The sequence below is a fragment of the Cupressus sempervirens genome, chromosome 1 (genome assembly GCF_028749045.1).
Source record: "Cupressus sempervirens isolate cs-2001-9-10 chromosome 1, ASM2874904v1, whole genome shotgun sequence".
Classification (NCBI taxonomy): domain Eukaryota; kingdom Viridiplantae; phylum Streptophyta; class Pinopsida; order Cupressales; family Cupressaceae; genus Cupressus; species Cupressus sempervirens.
In genome coordinates, this window is record NC_143118.1 from 800,195,811 (window position 1) to 800,201,497 (window position 5,687).

The 5,687-nt window shown below is 32.4% G+C and overlaps 1 pseudogene; it reads right to left on the reverse strand.

The window, feature by feature from the left end:
- Nucleotides 1-1,642: 1,642 nt before the first annotated feature.
- Nucleotides 1,643-3,687, reverse strand: LOC149580298 (uncharacterized; annotated as a pseudogene).
- Nucleotides 3,688-5,687: the final 2,000 nt, after the last annotated feature.

Consider the following 5,687-nt stretch of genomic DNA (forward strand, 5'->3'; position numbering starts at 1 on the left):
TGTTCACTGGTACAGATTGGGCAAGAAATATTGATGATAGAAAGAGAACAAGTGGAGGAGCTTTCTTTCTTGGAAAAAGGTTGGTTTCTTGGACAAGAAAAAAGTAGAATTGTACATCTCAATCCACAATAGAGGCTGAATATGTTGCAGCAGTAGTAGATTGCTCAAACATTGTGTGGTTTAAACAATTATTGGAAGGTATGAAGAAAGAAATCAAAGAACCTTTTGTTATGTTTTTTGATAACACAAGTGCAATTAACATCTCCAAGAATCCAGTGATGCATTCAAAAACCAAGCATATTGCCATAAAGTATCACTTTTTTAGAGAATTGGTACAAGAAAAGGAAATAAGACTAAAATATGTCCATACAAAGGAACAAGTTGCTGACATATTCACAAAGCCTTTACCTAAGGATGCATTCTTGTATCTAAGAGGTAAGTTAGGGGTCATTCCCCTATCTGAAGCTCACTAAAATATAGTTTTAGTGATGCATTAATAGGAACGGAATTGAAGATCTATTAGTTGATGCAGCAAACCAATGAAAACATTGCATATGAATCAGTACATCAGGTATAATGCTATTCAGCTATTTTGAGTTGTCTTTGGCATGTGTTGTCAAAGAGGGAGAGTATAATGTCATGTCTTTCTATAATTTGCAAATTATAAGAGTTTGTATAAAAGGGAGAGATTATTATGAAAAAGGAAGTTTTCTATATTTGAAAAAGAAAGTAAAGTATTTTGTCAGTAAAAGACTTGTTTTCAAATTTCACTCTGCTATGACATGTTGTGTTGCCATAATTGCCAAAGAGGGATATTGTTGGATACAATTATTCAAATTTTGTGTTGTTTTTGATGTCACACAAATGTCATATTAGTCATCAGATAATGTCTAAAAAATGTCATATCAATCATTAGATAATGTCTACTGAGCTCAGAAGGTTAGCAAGGAAAAGGACAGTGTCTACCGAGCTCAGAAGGTCAGCAAGGCAAAGGATAGTATCTTCTAAGCTCAGAAGGTCAACAAGGCAAAGGACAGCATTTACTGAGCTTAGATGGTCAGCAAGGCAAAAGGATAGAATCTACAAAGCTCACCCAGCACTAATACATTTGGCATCAATTTGCGATGGCTATGTGTCACAATTACGACAGCAATGTGTCGCCACTATGATAGTAATAGATGTCATAATTTTTTAGTCGCAAATTACAACATCTATCCTTTACTGTTGCAATTACAACACCTATTTGTCGCTATGCAACCACTTTATTATGACATCAACCCTACCACAATTCTTGTGTCTGATGTCACAATTGCAATGGCAATGCTAGAGGCTGATGTCGCAATTGCAATGGTAGTTGGCGTTGCCTCTACAGCAACCCCGTCATAATTGCTAGGGAGTCTGTCGCAATTGCAACAGACGCCCTGGAAATTATAGTAGAAATGTTAGAGGCTGACATCACAATTGTGATAGTAGTTGGCATTGCCTCTACAGCAACCCTGTTGCAATTGCTAGGGAGTTCGTCACAATTGTGATAGATGCCCTAACAATTGTGATAGCAATGCTAGAGGTTGACGTCCCAATTGCGACAGAAGAAATGTAAAACAAAAAAAAAAAATCCTTGATTATATTCAATTGTCAATACCTACCCATACTGACCTTTGATGTCCTCCTTATCTTCTTCCTAATCTGCCCTTGCATTAAGGGGAAGCATTTGGCATATAAGCCAAAACAAAGAAGCATCTAAAGCCAGGAAGGTAGCTCCACTGTATAAGCCAGTCTTTGCAGTTGGGCATTTTGTTTTGAGATCATGATGTACATTTCATGTTCTATGCAAACTCTCTATGATTGTAGCCCACATCATCAAGGCTTTCACGAGAAAAGAGATGGCCCTAGTATAAAGATACATGATATTAGCATGGGCAAACACATTTAGCTATCCAGACACCCTTTTATTTATATCCAAATTGAAAAGGTTAAAGTAGTAAGTTGTTTCAAACTCCACTAGCTCATCTCATGTTAAATTATAACAATGTTATCCAATCCTTGAATTTTCTCTTCCATTCAACATTTATGTCCTCAAACACCTAAACAGGGAAAAGAAACTGATTGTACACTGTAGACAGAGAATATTAAAAATGTGCTGACTAGTATATTGAAAATGTACCTATCATTTTTCTATTTTGTTATTAAGATTCCAAACATTGATGATAAAAAATGCTAACACGATTAAATTCAAAAGCTATCAAGACATATGTTTGTGATTACTTACACAGCAATAGCAAAAAACACTACTAGAGAAGTGGTCCTTTGGAGAGCATACACAGGAACAACTTTCCCTTTGTAGGGATAAAATATAGTTACAACCCCAAACACAGTTGATAACAATGACAATATGATTGAGAAGTTGCCCAATGCAATAGTTGGATCAGAAGGGTATTTGCAGATGATAATGCCCTTCCCTATAATAGTGGTTCCTAAAGAAGGTTGCAGAACACATAAACGAAGTAAAATATTAACTATAGCTTTGTAAAACTAAGTCAGTGTTTTCAAATACAAAGAAAAAAGTAAAATTTAAATTTTTCTACATACATAATCAAATAATCAATTTATTCTGAATACTAAAGCAGATTGGTAAAATGCAATGTGGTCCCTAAAAATTTAAACTAACAACAATCCTAATATACTTGATGTCATGCATCTTGATGTCAAATTATTTTTGCAAAATTCATCATGAACCACATTTCAAATGGGTTAGAATCTTAAGAGAGATATACCTTGCAAACCTAAATAGGGAGGAAGCCTTAAGAATTATGAAATTTCCCAAAGGATCCTAAATATGGATCTTTATATCTAACTCTAGCAAAATAATACTAGACCACACCACATGGAACATAATGGAGGGAAGTAAAGCTTTATTTTGGGATGATTCATGGGGAGAATACAACTATTGAATTTAGAAGGATGAAAAAAAATGCCTTGAAAGATGGGGAAAATATGCCAAGGACAAATTTTTTTCTGGCTTGCCATCGGATTAGCTTTTGTATTCCACTAACACCTTGCCAAATCACAAATTCTTTTTCCCTAATTCTACCTTCACATATTTCAAATCAGCAGACCTTTCCATTCAATGGAACCATGTTGATGGATAACACTCTTGTTTCACCCCTTCGTTGGTCAATGGAAGTTGAATAGATAGTTTTTTTAAGCATTTTTTTTATAGAACAAATGATTCGCATTTGTAAATTACATATTTACTGTAGCATAGGCTACAAGTTAACTGTTGGAGGTTGCACTATTTGGAAGGGCATAAAGCCTCATCAATTCACCATCAAAATCTTACCAGACTTTGCTATGTCAAAGAATGAATCTGGTAACTTAGATTTGTTGTAATGAAATATTGAAATGACTACTATGTAATTTTCAATTAAGCTCTCTATATATTGTTGGTTTGCAATTTAAAGAAATAGACCCAACCTAAGCAATTGATAAAAAATTTATGAAAATTTGCTAGGATAGTTAAAATATATTGATTGTCCTCATAATATTGCACTAATACCAATCTTTAAAGAGATGAAAAAGTTCAAGACATGAAACCTTCTTGTTCTCGGCCACAACTCCAAAGATGAATGCCAAAATATCAAGTGTTGCAATAGTAATTGAAATTCGCCCAACCTCAGTCAAAGTCATTGTGCCTGTTCATCATATATCGAGTTTAGAGAAACATTTTTTTATCATACCAATATACTAATTAGAAAATGGGAAAAGTTATGCAATTAAAATATAAAATTAAAATATTGGTTTGACTTTTGTGTCATACCAAAACCTACGTATTTAAGAATTTGTTTTGTGTGTTCAAGTTTTATAGTGCTGAGTTTTGACCTCATATAAAGCTCAACAGCTAACTCAAACTTGTTGATAAATCAAGCATAAATGAATTCTATCAGTTAAAATTTGGTTACAGTACTATGCATTTTATCACTTAAAATATTCTACTCTATGACCACGAATGAAAATAAAGACCTCATCACAACTGCAGAGGTGACTGAGTGCTCACAGACCATTTAAAGGAGTTTCTCCATCTTTTAAGATATAAAAATACATTAAAAATTTCTTATATTATTAATTTATAGCTGGGTATGAAAAGAGATACATGAATATTTGTATTAAAAATACACAAATCATAAATACATACATATTTATAATCTAAAACTAAATGTAAATTCAAAATACTACTTACTGCATAAATACTAAACAAAACTATCATAAAAAGTATAAATATTTATACATGATAAAATATAATATGTATGGTAGCATATATAAATGGTATCTATTTAAATGATAAACATAATAAATAATAAAATGAAACAAATATAATAACATAAAGCTAAATGTTGTAAAGACTTCATAATAATATGCAGAAAAAAGTACTAGCTTTTTAAATTATTTTTTTCACTTTGAACCTTAAATACATAAATACATACATATTTATAATCTAAAACTAAATGTAAATTCAAGATACTACTTACTGCATAAATACTAAACAAAACTATCATAAAAAGTATAAATGTTTATACATGATAAAATATAATATGCTGTAAAGACTTCATAATAATATGCAAAAAAAAGTAATAGCTTTTTTTTAAAAAAATTCACTTTGAACCTTAAAAGTTTACAAGTTATTTATAAAGAAACATTTCTAACCTTTCTTTTCCTTCTTGATAATAACAATCAGAATTTTGAAATCAAAGCTTTGGTGAGAGATGAGACAATAGAATTGGTGGGTCATGTTTTTTCATTATTCTCCATTTTATTTCTATAATCATAATTTTAATCTTTTAATAAAACCTATTAGATTATGTAGATGCTGGCATCTTTGTTGTAATACACAAATTATAACATGATGAATAAACATACATCTAAATCAAAAATTGTCTTTCAGTTGAACAGTCACAAGCAGGAAGATCATGTCCATCAAAATCCTCCAGAGATCAAAACTAACCAAATTCACCTCTAGCAAGTTTGATGTTTGATGAATGTCAATAGTCATACTAAAGAAAGATACCATAATGCTCATCAATTATTCTCAACCAACTAAATGACAAGCCTTCAAAAAATTCCATAGCTTTCATTCAACAACCTTTGTATTTTACATAAAGTTGGAGCACGCACAATTGCACAACCGGCCAGCCATGTTTTAGCCTTCACGGTAACTTCCTCAACCTTATAGCACCTTCACAAACCAATTTATGTGCGTCATCAACACCTCCTCTATGTGCAAGGACTCAAATCCAACAACTAATGTCAATATGTTTGTCAACTTGAACTAGTCATAAAAAATGTGAAAAATGTCCAAGCTTATATAGATGTGCACTTCACCAAGTCCAATTATAGGGCCCATCTATTCCTATACAAAAAATGACCACCACTGAATCAACTTTCAAAACAACCTAGAAGTGTCTTGATGGAGCTGGAATCACCCAAGTATGTACACGCATGATTCCATACAGATCCAACCCCAGAAAAGGCACCTTAGGCTTAGACAATTCCACCTGCTATTCACACAAAACCTACAAAGGACTGCCTGGTTTGTTTGCCAAATCAGTAACATAATAAATTATAGTTGTCAAATGATTGTGTTGGCTACATGCCAATGTAATTTCGCATCAAAATGGTCACTCTTCAGTGAT